This window comes from Numida meleagris, chromosome 20 (assembly GCF_002078875.1).
Source record: "Numida meleagris isolate 19003 breed g44 Domestic line chromosome 20, NumMel1.0, whole genome shotgun sequence".
Lineage (NCBI taxonomy): Eukaryota > Metazoa > Chordata > Aves > Galliformes > Numididae > Numida > Numida meleagris.
Window position 1 is genome coordinate 3,296,440 of NC_034428.1, and position 16,324 is coordinate 3,312,763.

At 46.4% G+C, this 16,324-nt stretch overlaps 1 protein-coding gene across 3 annotated transcripts in view; it reads right to left on the reverse strand.

Moving 5' to 3' along the window:
• The window catches only part of RERE (arginine-glutamic acid dipeptide repeats), a 175,806-nt gene that overhangs the window by 146,401 nt on the left and 13,081 nt on the right, over nucleotides 1-16,324 (reverse strand). The window lies entirely within an intron of this gene.

Here is a 16,324-nt window from a genome sequence, read left to right on the forward strand (position 1 = left end):
AATCGCCACACTGGGCTTCAGCCCACAGAACAGACATCGCAGCCTGCAGTGCTCCAGTGGGCTGCTTGTTCTTCTCGTCCTAAATGAAGCTTTTACACAAACAGATCTATGCAGTTCTTGCATTACAGCCTTTCACAGCGCTGCACTGTAAATCAAATATTTTATTCCACAGCCTGCAGCTATTCCCACATTTAATAACTGACATGGGAGACAAGTTTTAATCTTCCATCAGCCTGAAACAATTACTATCCTCAAAACCACTCAAGTTGCGAGTAAAAATTACCAGTTCTGTATTACCTGAATGATTATTCAGGGCAAACATTTTCTTTTCCATAGGACGCAGGCGAAGCGATCTCAGTACAACAACAGCCAGGATCCCCTGCACCAACTCTGTGGTTCGGAACCTGGATGGCCAAGCCCTCCCAGCAGTCACACTTGTCCTGGAAGGTGAGAAGTGCAGCTCTCCTGCTGCACAGCAGAAGGAGAAAGCCGCCCGGACACGCTGCGCATCTGCAAGGTGAGCCTTCTCCAGCCAGCAGCAGGAATCGCAACTTTATGTAAGACCTTAAACTAGAGTGGGATTTTATTTTTAGATGTTAGAGAAATAGTTCTCACGCTCCGAGAAAATCTATTGAAAAGCTACCTGTGACCCGCAAGCACGTCCTATTTTTATGCAATTACTGCCAACACTGTCTTCTCAGGTTTTAAATTGCTTGTCAGGAGGAGATCAGCTTTTAATTTCAGATGTTAGTCAGAGTCAGAGCCAGCAGCAGGCTCTCTGAAAGCCACCAGCACTGCCAGCTCTGTGCCACGGTCACCCCCAACCACCCAGGGCCACGTGGGCAGCCCCTCACAGCCACCCAGGGCAGAAAGGGACTGGTGCACAGCTGCTGCCCCACGCTAGAGCTGACACCCATCCACCCCTTCAGGCTGCACAGTGCAAGCAGGAAACATCCTTCTCCGGGACAGACCCTGACCGGTTTGGGAAAAGATTACAGCCGTGTAAATAAAAAGAAAAAAAATACACAAAGAAGTCCTACAAGGACAGTTATAAGCAGCAGAAAAAAAATCCCTGCGTGCTATCAGCGCGGAATTTGCACACCACATGTTTTGCTACCAGTTATTATGAGCTGCTAGAAAGGCATATTAACAATCACAGCAGGTCAAATCACCTCTTCTCGCTTTTGACTATCTCGAGGCAAAAAAAAAAAAAAAGAAATAAACCCGCGGTATTTCATCTCTTATCCAAGACAGAGAAAAAAGCAATCCGAACCGCCGTGCAGTTGGAGCCACTCATCCTTTTATTTATGCTCTATAAAAGCCTGAAGAGCGACCTCGGCCCCCCCGAGGCTCCCACCACGTGACAGCGGCAGGCGGGGTGTCTGTGTGTCTGTCCGTCCGTCCGCCCCCAGCACAGCACAGCACAGAGCGCGGCGCTGGAGCGGGCAGCATGGAGCGGGCAGCGCTGTGCGCAGCGCCCTCTGCAGCGGCTGCTGTGCGCCAACAGCGGCGGGGCTGCAGGGAGCAGAACGGCGCTGATGTCCCGGTATGCTGGGGCACACACAGCCCGCCCACCCCACAGAGGCTGCCAGCAGCTGAGCTACACTCCCACCAAGCTCAACTCGCAGGAAAGGGACGCTTTTACAACGCACACCAGCTTTTCCATGGGTAGAAGTTGCACGGGAAGGATGCTCTGCCTGTAAAGTTTGACAGTTTGACTGTAACAAGTTGAAAAAAAGAAAAGTTTCTGCACTATTCTGTTACTATTGCTAAGTAACAGCAGACAGCAAGCGGCGAAGCCGCTCATTCAGTATGCATGCACGCTTGCACCTTGTCTTCCACCCACTGCTGGTGTCTGGATAAGCTTTCTTCACCCCAGCAGAAGCAGTTACACTTTTCCTTAGGAGAGCGATGCCCAGGGAAGTGCTGGGGCTGTGCAAACAGCCAGGCAGCACGCAGGCTGCAGCACCGGCAAATGCCTCTCACAACTCTCCACATATTCACTGCCACAACAACAGCCCTGCCTTCACAATATAAAATTCCTATCATACACTTAATCCATATTAAGGGAAAAATACCAACAAGCTCAGCTTTCAAGATGCTGAATTTTTCATGTCACGTGCCCGTTAATTTTCTACGTTCTGACAGCTCATCTGAAAACCTGCTCCCGTTTGCAGGCAAACCCATCACTTCACCTGCTGACAGGCACGAGAAGAGCAGCAGCATGAGGCCGTTACAAAAAGGCCCTTCCTGTCCCATGTCAGTACGTGAACAACCTGAAGCGCTGCAGCTCTCGGCACCGCCCCAAGCAAAAGTCAGCCCCGGGAAATGCAGCTGTTCTTAGCACTCCCTTCTCATCACTTACAGATGCATGGCGTGCCACCCTCAGCAGCCTTTTACCCAAATGCAGAGAGGCACAAGCTACTAATTTTCACATCCCGAAAGCACTAAAGGACTCATGGAAGGGTACATACTGTCTAACAGGAGATGAGCTTCTGCCTGAAACCTCGAGGGCACGAGCATTTTGACCTCTTCTTTCCTAGGCACAAACCTAGACAAGGCAGGCAGGCGCTCGCAGACGTTCCTTCTCCTGGCTATCAGGTGACTCCTGAATCCTCTATAAAGACCTCAGCAGCATTACATCTTCAGATCTTATCGAGCGACGCAGGTGTCCACCGCAGAGTGGTTCTTCCTCCAGACGTGGAAGTTGAACAGATCTGCAACCATCCCTAAGTTATCAGCAAGGAACAGATCCTCCCATTACCAGCCTCACACTGGTAGCAGCAGCAGCATCCCTCGCTGGGAGATGACCAGAGCTATCGGGTATTTCAGGGAACACAAATGTCAGCAGAACAAGAAAAAAAAATCTTTCCCCAAAACGTGCTTTGACAAAGTAAGATACTACCTCCAATTAAGACACAAAGCTATTCAAAAAATCGCTACGCCTCTCACTTTGAAGGAGGCTGAACTCGCTCACGTTGAATACAGATGACATTTTGTTTCCCAAGACTTCACTCCTTGCTGCCTAACGAAGGGAAGAGAGAAGCTGCTACCGCCCAGGCTCGCTGCATCAGCCCACCTGGGGACTTAGGGGCCATCCCCGGAACCTTCAGCATCGGCCACGTCTCCAAGATTACCTCGCAGCCACATTAATGGCAGTTTTTAATTACTATTTTTAAGTAAAAGATTCGAACGTGTAAGACGTTAGTTACTTAATTAAAAATCCACTTAGTTATTAAACTACTATTAGAAGGCCCAATTGAATCTCAAATGAGGATAAGTTACTGTTGTGTGAAATACATCATTAAATTCTTGCTCATTGATTAGAAAGGATTTGCTCAAAGCAGGTACATGCAAAAGATAACACCGGTACAAGAAAGGAGCTACGCGGGAGGCATCTGACAGGGAACTGCTTATCAGTGCACAATTCTCAGTGTCCTATTCCATCCAAACCTGAGTGCAGGGTAGCAGGGGGACGTGACAAAAAACAGACCATAGAATTTAATGATGTCTTTGCGTTTTAGTACTACAAATCAAGCGGTTCCTGCTACAGACTCAGCTGCTGGCTGCGGACAGCGAGCGCGTTGTTCCCTGATGCAAGCGATTTCTAGGGGGCTGCAAAAGCAATCTCAGCTCGTAACCACGGCTCATAACCCCCCGCTCCATCCCGCGGCCCGAGGACCACATCATCTCTGGCAGAAAAGCAGGTAAACACACAAGGTCGTGCTCTTGAGCTTTCCTCACATATCTCATAGAGCAGACACATCTTCTGTTTCAGAAAAATCTATGATTATCCTTCTAATCTTTCTTTGAAGAGGATATTCATCCTCCATCTAAGGGGATTCAGAAAGATCTCCTGAAAACCCTGCTTTTAGGCGCAGGCAGCAGCTCTAAGAACTCTAAGGGCTGTAAGAATTCAGGGCTATCTTCAAACAGCCAGTTCCTTGAAAATAAATCACAGGAGAAACGAGGAGTTGAAACGAGGTGGGTTTTTTGAACGAGCTCAACAAAGCCAAAGAGGCAGAAGAAGATGGTTGGTCTCTCCCATGCACTCAAGCATTGCCAGGGAAATAAAGGGAAGCCTCCACCACAACCCCTCTTCCATAGAGGTGCTCACTGAGAGGGAAGTGTTCGGAGCAGCTGCTGCCCCTCCACTGCCCCAGCAATAAGGGCAGACCTCAGCCTGCAGCCCTCACAGCCACCAGCCCCAGCTGAGCCGCCTGCACTGCAAGGAGTGGCACTCAGAAATCCTAATGCACGTTTTGTGGAATCGAAAGATGAAGCGGTGTCTTCCTTTAGAACTCTACGTGTGCTTCTTCTTAGCGTTCACCAACATAACCCAAGTAGCAGCTATGGTATACGCTCTAAAAAACAGGAAAATACATCTGCATGGGTAACTGATACACAAGGAAAGCAGATTCTTTACGCTGGTTCAAATGAAGTCCCCAAGCTTTCGCTGCCATCATCCTGCCTGTCATTCATCTCTGGCAATATTCTGATGAAAACAAGTGACAAACAACCCAGCACGCTGCTGGGTTCGTCATTTGATTTCTAAAGACGCTGGCTTCTGAGCCACAACAGTTATAAAACCACAGCTTTAAGATCTAAATTAAATGTCACACACAGCTCACATGCCTACTACATTTCCTGTTCACTGCTCCCAAGTTTTGCACACACAAGGCTTGCAGCTTTATAGCGGTCGTTAACGCAAGAAGCGACTCAGGGTTTGAAACCAGTGGCTAACAGCATCCATCGGAGGGCACACACAGCCAGAGCCTTTAACAGCTACAAATCTTAACCACATCTCTCAATACCTGTTTCTTCTTCCAAAAGGATCAATAGCCTCGCCGCAGTTTTTTAGCATGAAGCATTTTCTTTTTTCCCCTGTGAAGCCACCACTGTTCTGAAACAAGCAAAGCACTGTACACGCAGCACACAGTACCTGTGATTCAACCAGCAGATCCGCGGTCTCGGTGGCTCTCCTCTTTTGCTAGAGGGCATTTCCTCACACCTCTTTTCCCTTTCACCTGACTAAAATAGAACGATTAAGGCGAGCCATTTACAGCTAGGAAAACTACCACTTATTAGATGCTATTTTTAAATGGGCTACGCTGAAATTAAAAACGTATTCAAGAATTACGCCACGGCTTTCAGCAGCAACATTTATGCCTCCCACCGCCAACTCTGCGCATCTTCCCCTCCTTCCCATTAATGTGTTTATCCAACCATAATTCCATCAGCATTATGTAACAGACAAGCTTCTTAGGCGTTCCATCACCACCTCGCACCACAGCCAGCCCGTTGCACACGTAGCCTGGCCCCTACGACTGCTGCCTTCCTGGGCTTCGCTGACCTACAAAAATCTGATGCAGAGCTGAACTGACACCTTCAATTACGGCGCAGAACTGCCTGTACCCGCAGCCAGCCCCGCACGGCGCAGGACCGGGGCTCGCTGCCCAGCGCTCCCTTCTTGCTCGGCCGCGCTCACAGCCACACCAGTGTGATCTGTGACAGCTGTGCTTCTTCCCTTAAGGAGACAAATATCCCAAAAACGCCTCATGTTTGTCACTTGTCCACCAGCTCTCACGCAGCAAATACTATTTGCAGTTATGTCTGTAATTTGACATTAATTCCTTAATCTTCTTAAGCCAAGACAAGCTTGTGGATCATTATGAGGTTATTTAGAAGAGCACATTTCGAGTATTACCTGATACATTTTATTAAGATAATCAGTTAACTCAAGTTCTGGTTTTTGTCATTCATACACCTGAAAAATAAATCAACCATCTTCAGAGAGCAATAAAAGATACACTAAGAGCTATTGCTGCTATGTAATCCTCTTTCCTGCACTGTAGTATCTGGTAACAAGATTGTGTAGCTTTCACATTGGATCAGCAAGACTGTGACCTCTACTGACAGTTATTATAACCAATGTTAATGCTCCAGCGATGGGCAGTGCAGCAATGCCCACGTTTCTGCTCTGCGGCGCAGATCCCACGCACATCAGCTCCCCTCGCCCATCACTGCTGCTTTCTTGCCTGCATCAAGAAGCACGTGGGTCAGCCCCAGCAATCTTAACATTGCCTGCACAGCAGCACACGACGCAAGGAGCAGGCTTCACCCAACCACCCTTCACTTCAGCAGCTTTTATTGTGCTGTGCCTCAGTTAGAGGACGGAGCAAACCAGGCCTTGGAGTCATTGCAGGGCTCCTCAGGGCGCTGACGGGGCCTCCTGCCACTCTGAGTGCAACGTGACCATTTCTAATTAAATCATTCCTCTTCAAATACACACCAACAGCAGAAGCAACTCCCTCTAGCTAAAACAACCCAACAGCGAGCGGTTGGCGACAGCACTAGCAAGAGGGCATTGCCTTCTTCAGTGCCAAGCTAAATAAACAGAGACACAGCAATAAAAACTGGTCTTACATATAGTAAAATCTGACATACAACTCACACACTGCTAAAGCTAGCTTACACTGAAAGCAAACCTAACCAGCAGGATGTAACCCGGCAGCAGCACTCATCCACAGCATACTGCTTGCTGGGTTTACCATCATAATGCATTCTGTAATTCCATGGGTAATGTTTCAGAACCCAGTTTTAGTCAAATATACACATAATTACATTAATCGATTACCCTGTAATTGCATTTTGCAATTTGATTTTTGACTCGTAAAGCTTTAATGGGTGAATTTCATAAACAGATACTCCCTGGTTTTGGTCCTTGGAAGGAGAATAAAGCTGAAAATCAATACCATTACAAAAAAAGTCTGAATTATTTTAAATTTCAATGTGTTTTCCAATTAAGGCTTACCTGGAAGACACAACCACTCGACAGAAAGTGATTCTGCAGTGTCAATGAGGCAGCAAGTTCACCTCCGAATACACTGGGCCATGAGGAGAGCTGAGCACAGACCCAGACCTTCAGCGAGGGACGTTCTGCTTGTCAGAGCAGGACAGAGCCCGGGCGGCCGCTCACGGTGTGAACAGCTTGAAAGGGGAAAAGGACAGCTCCTACGTGCACCACTCTGCTTCGAGAGCTTCTGAAGCAAAGAGAGCTTCCCAGCAGCTCCTTCTGCCTCTGAATGGTTTCTTCTCAAGTGATTAGTCACTTCCAGGGGAGGTAAACCAGCAAAAACAAAGAAAATGCTATTTTAGACAATTCTGTTTGCACCTCGTGCTCATCTGGTGGACACAAGAACATTTAGTGCCTGTTCCTTCAAAACACCAAGAGAAGAGACCACGCCACAGGGAATGCTGTGCCTCAGCATTTCTGCCTGTTTAAAAACAATACGCTCACACCTCAACATGTGATTATTTTGCTGTTGTTTGGGAAAACTGGAACCAAAAGCAAACACTTAGCCCAGCACTGACTATAAACTTCTCTAACATGTAATTAGACAGCTTCAAGGGATCCGTTTCAGGAATAAGAACTTCCCAGCCATTATAGCCCAGGTCTGCTGTACAGCATTTCCTGAACTACTCCAGGAATCCTGAAAAACAGATACCCTAAAAAATACAGATTATCATGCCTTGCCCCATGGTTTAACTGGCCAACTGTAGGTGCTCACCTAACGTGGACATCTCTGCCTTTCTCTGGCTTGGCCACTGGCCACATCATGGTTAGCAAACTGGTGGCAAGAGCACAGTCGCTATCACATTTCATTACCACATTATCTTGACATTAAGAAACCCGCACAAACACGAGCCTTGCACTGCAAGCATCTCCCACCCATGGCAGGCAGAATTCTTGCACCAGCTGCAGACAGCAGCATTAGGCGCAGCGCTGCGGGACGGCGTTTCCACGCGCCATGCTAGCCGAGGCCGTGTAGCCACCAAATACACTGTAAATGGAGCAAGTATTCCTTTTAATAAACTGCCACGGGAAGACTATGGAAAAAAAATGATTCAAGCTGAGGACATATTGATGGGTACAGAATCCTCCAGGCATTATGCAGCTCGCGCAGGCTCATGGATCAGTATTATTGCAGCAACCAGTGCCCGTCAGAGCCAATTACCCCGGGGACGTCCCCGCGCGAGGAGCGGGCTCCGGCGCTGCTGCGGAGCTGTCAGGGGCTGCACGCGCCGCCGAGGAGGCAGAGCTGAAGATCTGTCACAACCAATTACTGCCAATGTTTTATTTATGTCAGGATGCACCTGATCAGCGAACAATAAAGCCATTTCATACAAAGCGATTACAAAAACAGAATGCAAAATGGCAACAACCGGTAGCGAAATTGCACGTCAACGCGGCACGTCCGCTAGCCACACAGCGACACGTGCAATAAATCCGAGATGCTGAAGCAGTAACACGCAGATTTTAAAGCCTTTGACTCAAAACGTGGACCGCTTTTGTCCGCTGCCCTGACAAAGGGCTGGGTTGCCTTAGCAGTTTTGCAGGCAAGAAGATGCAAGTCCATCCGCGGAAATGGGTGTGAGGAACAGCAGGAGAGCAGAAAGGGAAAAACACATGGATGCAAGATGGGGACGAGCCCACAAGAGATCTTCTCTGTGCCATGTCAGCTTCTATTCCACCTGCCCAACTCAAGTGACAGAAGACAACAAGATCAAGAGATCTGTGTTTTCAGCAGAGGTTGCTTTTGGGCTGAACTATTTACCAGCTGGGGATGGCCAACATTTCTGGCATCATTTCTATGACCTCAGAATGCCTCAGTTCCTAGAAGAACGACGAGGGAAACATCCAAGCTGGCAAGGTGTTCTGAAATGCCCAGAACTGAATGCTCCAACCAAACCAAGTTCCCCTCACGCACCACCTGGAAGCCAAAGTTTTTGTTAAAAAGAACCTTTTCTAAACAACTGCAAATCAAAAGCAGATTTATTAGATTTGAACTATTTCCAAAGCTCATGGACAGCTAAAATTGATGCCACTTACTGCAAAGAGCTATCACGATGTTGGCTTCTGCTTCTACTTGCTCTTGGATTTCACAGGTAATAACAGATCACTGTAGGGCCTTCAAGCACCTTCAGCCCAGACGTGCACGTAATTAAATGGCACTGTGCAACAGCCTGGAGGGAAAGCTGTGCACTGCAGCACACCAACAGCCCAGCAGTCCTGTTGGCCATGTCACATCCCCCGCTGTGACAGCCATCTTGAGGGCATAAGAAGCCTGAAGATGCATATTTTACAGCAACAAACCAAAATAAATAAAACAAAACATCAAGATGACGTACCACCAATTACCTTGACTGGTATCAACACGGACAAAATGCATTTGAGTGTGGTTAGTCATGGGGGGAGACTGGAAAGAGTGCACGCACATACTTGGCATTGCTGACCTGGAATGAGAGTAGAGAGGAATGGCTGCTGGGTGCCAAGCAGGATATCGGAGCTGGGATTCCCCTTCTCTTCACGTACATTATATGCAACATTTTTCACATGGCCCTTTGTTCACAGGTTACATTCTGTGCAAGCAGAGCTGCACAGTAAGACAGTTATCTTGAAAACATCCCCTCTATTTAGAGAGTTGCGTACATTTTGGTATAATACATTTTATTTTTAAAAATAATCTATCCTGCAGCTCTCAGAAGGAGACGTATAGCCTATTGTTTTAATAGAGCTAAATGAAAGAAGATCAATATTATTTTAATTTTTAAAGGTCTGTTTATGAAATGCAATCATCCTTCATTAAAAATGCAGGCTGCGCTTCACAAGAGGTTAGTGTCAATGATTCATAGTTTGCTATCTTTCCAGTATGATCATCCTCTCGCGGGAGGGCCCATCAGGTGCTCCAACACATCACAAGCTGCTATGATTAAGAAAATAGTCGCCCATGACAGGGAAACTAACATGGTTTAAAACCTTGCCCCATGCTTTCTTACCAATCTCCTGCTTGCAGCCCCCACCCTGCCACCCGGCTCAGAACGGAGCCATGGGTGCAGCCACAGCTCGCCCTTCAACGCCTCTGAAATAACCCACACCAGCAGTGACCGCAATGAAGGAAAGCCCATGCGCACATATTGCATCGAGGAAACAGCTTCTGCTTGAAGAAAAAAAAACCACGGGACCAAAACCCACGCCACCACGCGCTCCAGCCTCCGTCACATTAGAGAAATAAATCAAATAGTTCAGACTCACTTACCGAGCCTGACATTTCAGTTGAGTTGTGCCTCGCCTTAGCATGAAAAGGAAATCTATACCTTCAACACTGGACTTCAATGGGTCCCAAAGAATGAAATCTTCAAAGTCAAAGCTATATGGCATTAAATGAAAGAGCCTTCCATTTAGAAACTCCAATTGCAGCTAGGCATTTCGAAATAGCAGCATCGGCTAATTATAACAGGAGGTTTTAACGAATAAATTCTTCATTATTAAACTCCAGCGCTCAATTTCCTTCACATGGATAAAACGCCGCTACATTACAGTAATTACAAACACTATGGATACACCAGTCACACACAAAAAGCCTGGTATCACAGAAATCCCCTTGAAAAAGCTCACCAGCTGCTACACTAAAGCACAGAATATAATGCTTATATTACAATAATGTCTGTAGAAGAAGTGTCCTTATGGTCCATTATACACAGATGCATGCAGCCTTTATCTGGCTCACAGATATTTCACCTTGCTATCTCCTCATGCATAACACACAGCAGCTCTGTTTGTGCCCATTACAAGACTATAGGCCAATAATTTTCATCTTTATTCTTTTCTCTCCAAAAGCACATCTGAGTTTAATATAAGCATGCTACCCTCACCCAGCATATTTATGTATGTGCTGCTGGAAATATATTTAATTAAGGCGATATTACACACTGTGGCGTCCGAGCTCCTGGTGTTCCCTAGAGAAGACATCAGGCTTGGCCTTTCATACCTGACTGGGACATCTCTCCCCTAAAAAATACATTAAAATAAATATAAATATATAAATACAGCCAGTTCTGACAGAATGTTTTACAATGGAGTTGCAGAGGATATGCATTCAATCGCTCCATTTCCCAGAAGATTCATTACAGTTACATTAGAAAGTCAAATCAGGCAATTCTGCAGTCTGGTGAAAGCTAGCATATGAAAGCAGGTTAATACAAAAGAATTTCATTTTAAATAGAGGACATTTAGGACTTTTAAAAGCGCCATTATGATAAAAATTTCAGGGTGTTTGTTCTGGCTTTAGAGCATGCTTCTGAAGCCTTGATTCAATGATGTAGCTGATTTTCGAAGGAATGAGGGAGGGGATGTTCCATCTCCAAGGTTTGCCATCTTAATTATCTGACTGCTTCCATGCATCAGGGGGAATCACACTGCAGATGCCCTTCTCCACTCAACAGCCAGCACATGGCTGCTAGCAGCTCCAGCTCTGCACCTGCCCAGCACACAACAAACCACAGGGACTGCACTCCAGGCCAAGGTTTTACCGACCACAGAACAAACCCTATTTGAGGTTTTCTTACAGCAGAATTATTATGTACAATTCCTACCATTTGCAAACTTGCTGCATTCCACCAAATAAATTGCAGACAGGGAATGTAATCACTCATTAAACTAATAATGCAAGAACTGATTGGCACAAAGGAACCAAAAATTCTTTGAGCAAAGCATTATTAACTTAAGAATATTGGCTTATCTGAAGGCAGTCAACTACACTTAGAGCAATTCTCTATCACGAGCAAGACACCTTCTGCCAGAACACAGGCACTGCCACATAAGCCATACACAGCGACAAATCAACGCAGGGAAAAAAAAACCTCAAGGCCAAGGGACACAGAAAGCTGCTGTCAGCAGTACAGGTGGACAACAGGCAGCCCTGCTTATGTTTCATTTCATATAAACCTAAACGCAGTCAAAGTATCTGGTAGGTTATTGATGGTTCCCATGATAAATGAAGTTTGTCATTTCACAGCAACGTGTCAGATGCTCTATTAACATGCCAGCTTTGGAAGCCAACCTCCCCCCGATCCCAGCACAAGCACCATACCGCTGCCCCTGATAGGAAGCGGATTGAACTGAGTTTTTATCACCCATTTGAAGGGCAGGGTTCACGAGCAGGAGCCATCCACATTTAAAGCCATGCAAGCCCTAAACAAAGCTAAGGAAAGGAGCTCCCACCTCGGTTACAGCACTACTGCATGAGGCTTCACACAGCCTTGTACCCGACGTGCAGCCCGTAACCAACGCACTGCACTCCAACTCAGAGCCACGTCTCCCTCCAGTTTCACACATTTCAACTCAAGAGCTGTACAAAAAGTTATTAAAATTAATGCATCAAACTATCATAACTCTGTCTCTTTTATTACCGGTAATATTCCTTCTAAAATATTAGTCTGCTTGGCTGAACCAGCGTGTCTTTTTGAAAGTTGTCTTTGAAGATCAGAATCTCTTTAGCATAAGAAGTGAAACATGCCATCATGGTAATTTGACAAGGTAAAGGTGGGGGTGGAACACATCACTTCAAGTTAGTATTTCTGAAACTCAGCCTGTTCTATTAATTTACAAAAAAAAGGCATTTTTTCTTCCCTGGCTTCCATGTGGTAATTGGAGTGAGGAGGTAAGGAAAGTCTTTACTACTCAGAGCACATGAAAATGAGGGAAGTATCAAACCTGGCAAGTGACCCAAGTAAGCACTTTCCACCTCACTTAAATAGAATTAGGAGGTGAGGGTAAACTGCTGCAGCACAAACATTCCCAGTGACTGAGAGAGTATTCGTTTGTCCTTGTTTGCATAATAAATACTGTGTATGTATACACACACACACAAAAGGTGGGGGTGAGAGCGCACGCACCTGTGTTTTACCAACAAGAAATACACAGCTGGAACATCTCCCTCCCTTCTGCATTGCGAGCCACACGTGTAGCCAGAACATGGCATTACCCAAAACAGAACACCCACACGTGCCAAGTTATCACACAACACAAAAAAGCTCCAGGGCCCCATCGGCTGGCAGCAGTGTCACAGCTTTCTGATGTTTTCAGACTGTTTATGATAACCTCACACACGCATATGCTGGACTGCCTCATCACCTGTTGCTGTCCCACCTGCTTTACGCCAGGAAAAACAGGTACTGCACTTGAAAGACCCGGGACTAGCGAGAAAGGGGTTGCTCCACGTACCACTGTGCTTCCAGCAACCCAAGTTACCCATCCTAAGTACTGACAAACAGCCATGCAGGGCTCCAGACTGCAGCTCCAGCCCGTGCTGCTGTGCTCAGGAGCTTGGGGAACAGCTCGCTTCTCAGTCACCCTCCCGGCCAACCTGACAGCCAGAATGCAAGAATGGAGGAGATGATGGTATAGGATGTGTCTGAAACTGCACTTGGCAGAGGTAATCCCTTTGAAAACAGAAGCTCTACCTCTATACATACATTAAGCTTCCTTCAGGACAAACACCCACATTTTACAGACATTCAAATGAATGCATGCCAAGCCTGAAGTCACAAAGTAAATACACGAGCAGGAATTCTGCAATTACCATGGCTCCTGACTCCCCCGCGCTTCTTCAAACACCGAATACTCCCCTCTGACAAAAGGAACCATTGCAACAAGCAGCAGATAACCTCCTTTTCATAACTATTCACTCCATTTTTGAAAGCACATTCCTCTCCCTTACACTTACAGAATAACTTCAAAAGCATGAACCCGTTACACATTTGCTTCAGCCTGCCCTCACCAATCACCTCCCGAGAGCTGAGTCCTCATTTGTTCCCCCCCAGGCCCCGCAGTTGCTGCTGCCACCAGCTGACCATCTTCCTCGCACCGTTCCAGAAAAGCGTGGCCTGTCACAGAGCTGGCAGGACTCACACCAGCCATACACGTATTCCCTTCCCTGCTTCTTTACAGAGACTTCTTTGCCATGGTCGCTCACAGCCCAGCACCTTCCTCTATCCCAGCACAGATCTTCGGATGGTCAAGATGCAAAAAATCCCACTCAGTTCAGAGCAAGGCCCACCTTGCTTTATACCTCTATCAGGCGTATCACCAGGGCAGAAGACAATAAAATGTAAGTGCTTACAAGCCTTGCAATTGCACTCTCATTCCACAAAGGCCTGTATGGGAGGCCAGCCAACACACACTCGGTTGCATTGCAACCATTTCCTATGGTTCAATTCAAGAGATAATGGTATCAAAACACAACTGGAGAGAGTACCAAATGGGGCCCTTCTTATAAACATTCCATCTTCAAGGCCCACTAACGTAATTAGACCTTTTAAGGCAGCGTAGCTATCCCAAAGTTTGCTTTAAGAGACAGTCAACCTGTGATGGCGATCATCTGGCCAGTCCTTTCTCTTTTAAAGACATCTTTCCTTTCATTTCCCTGTCTCTTTTTCCCAGATCTCTATTAGCCAGGTAGACAAACCACTCTAAAACACAATGTTTTCAGCATTGACCTTAATTTGCCCTCTGGAAGGCTCGGTGCCCCAGGAAGCCTTCTGGCACTAGAGCAGGCCCTGACTGCAGCGGAGTCTCAGGCTGCCCAACATCCACTTCCCTGCTGAAAAAAAGGGAGCAGGACACCACACCGAGCGGGGAGGGGGAAATCTTCACAACAAACCAGGCTCTGGTATCGTTCAATTCAGCACAGCCACTGAGTTACAATAAACTACAACACACACAGAATGAGCAATCTTCAGAGCATCCCAGAAACCTTGAACTATTCGCTTCGAGATAAAGCTGCCAAAACACACCAGTATGCAAACACGAGAGTCAAACAACACATCAGAAGAGAAAGGGCTGCGCTCTCAGTCATGTCATCTTCGTGTGTGTTTAACCTGGGGTTGACAACTGGAGCGTGAGGCTTGCTGCACTCTTTTCTAGGAAAATAAAAAGGCTACATAACTTACAGACAAAAAGTTGGCTAGGGTTATTCTGGGGCAGCACGGACCAGACCTAGAATACATTTCCTACTGGTTTAAATCTATTGCGATAAGAATGCAAACACGTCAGAATTTAGCAGTCTAAATGTTTTATAAACAAAACCCAGAGCTCGCAGTTGGACCTAGAACCACACGGGGAGCTGCATGAAGCTCCTCGGTCTCAAAAGCCAGCAGTGACACAGCAGGAACCTCCATTCCCCACTACCTGCACGCTGCCATCGGGGCAGAAGGATCTGCCGCAGTGACCGTGCTGTGTCCTGCTCCATTCAAACGTTTCCTGTCCTAGCAGGACACTCTGACAGTCTTGTAAATCTCCTCTTAACCCCTCTACTTCCCTAATCCTCAGGAGAAAGTATAAGAACATGTTTTTCTAGTATCCTGAACTGTTCCAGTGGTACATAACTCACATTTGAGAGCTAACATATGGTTCAAACATGCATCAGATTGTTACATGCTTTTCATACCAGCCCTGGATAATCCCTGGGTTCCCAACATCTGTCTTGCATTTGTGATATAATTACACATTTATTTTCCATTTTACGAGCTTAGTTTCGTCTATTGTTTACTTGATCCTAGGTATGATTTTGCTGCAGCCAAGGGACATCCTACTCCTTATCACAGGCTTCCTCGGAGCTTACAGACTTCTGCAATTCTCCCGCTCACAGACTCAACTAATTACAGAATACAACTGCTCATACCATTTCCCTGCCTAAACAAACTCATTCCTTGTGCTCCATGCAACCCTAGACAAGAAAAAAAAAAAAAACACATAGAAGCTTGACCAGTTGTTCTACAAGAACTTTTTAGAACCGCAAAAGAATTAAGGGTGTACTGGAAGGTGAGGAGGAGAACACAGCATCCATTTCTAAGGTACCGGTAAAAGTTCAGTGTCACAGCAGTGTCTGGGTGGCACAGCACAGCAGCTGGTTCCATTTGCATGTTCTTACACTAAGAAAACAGATTTTTCCTTTTGCATCACGTATCAACTACAACACGCATTTTAGAATCTCAACAAATCTCTACGTCTTGCTAAACCTTAATGATTAAGAAATTGTATTTAACATTTTACAGGCCGGAGACACACAATACACTAAATGCAGACAGAGCTGATGCTTATTTCATTCTTTATGTTCCCTTTGACACATGCTTCTTCTAAAAGCTGCTCCATTGGGAAGGCAGAATGACCGATACAATGGGCACAACTAAGTTTAGGCATGTCTGTGCTCTTTGTGTTCAACACCAAGTTCAGACTTCCCGTCCGTATCAGTTCCTTCACTGAGCAAACAGCCACCACACGGTGACTGGCTAGCACGCCTATGTTTTGTCTATCTGTACGAACAGGGAAAAAAAAAGTTCTGGTTCTAAACAGAGTGACGCATTCACCAGAAGTTGTGTGATGAAAGCCTGCTTTTGGAGGGGGCTTTCCTTTCTAAACAGACAGGAATTGTGCTCTCACAGCACCAAGCAGAACGCCACGAATGATGGCTGCTGTGTGAGC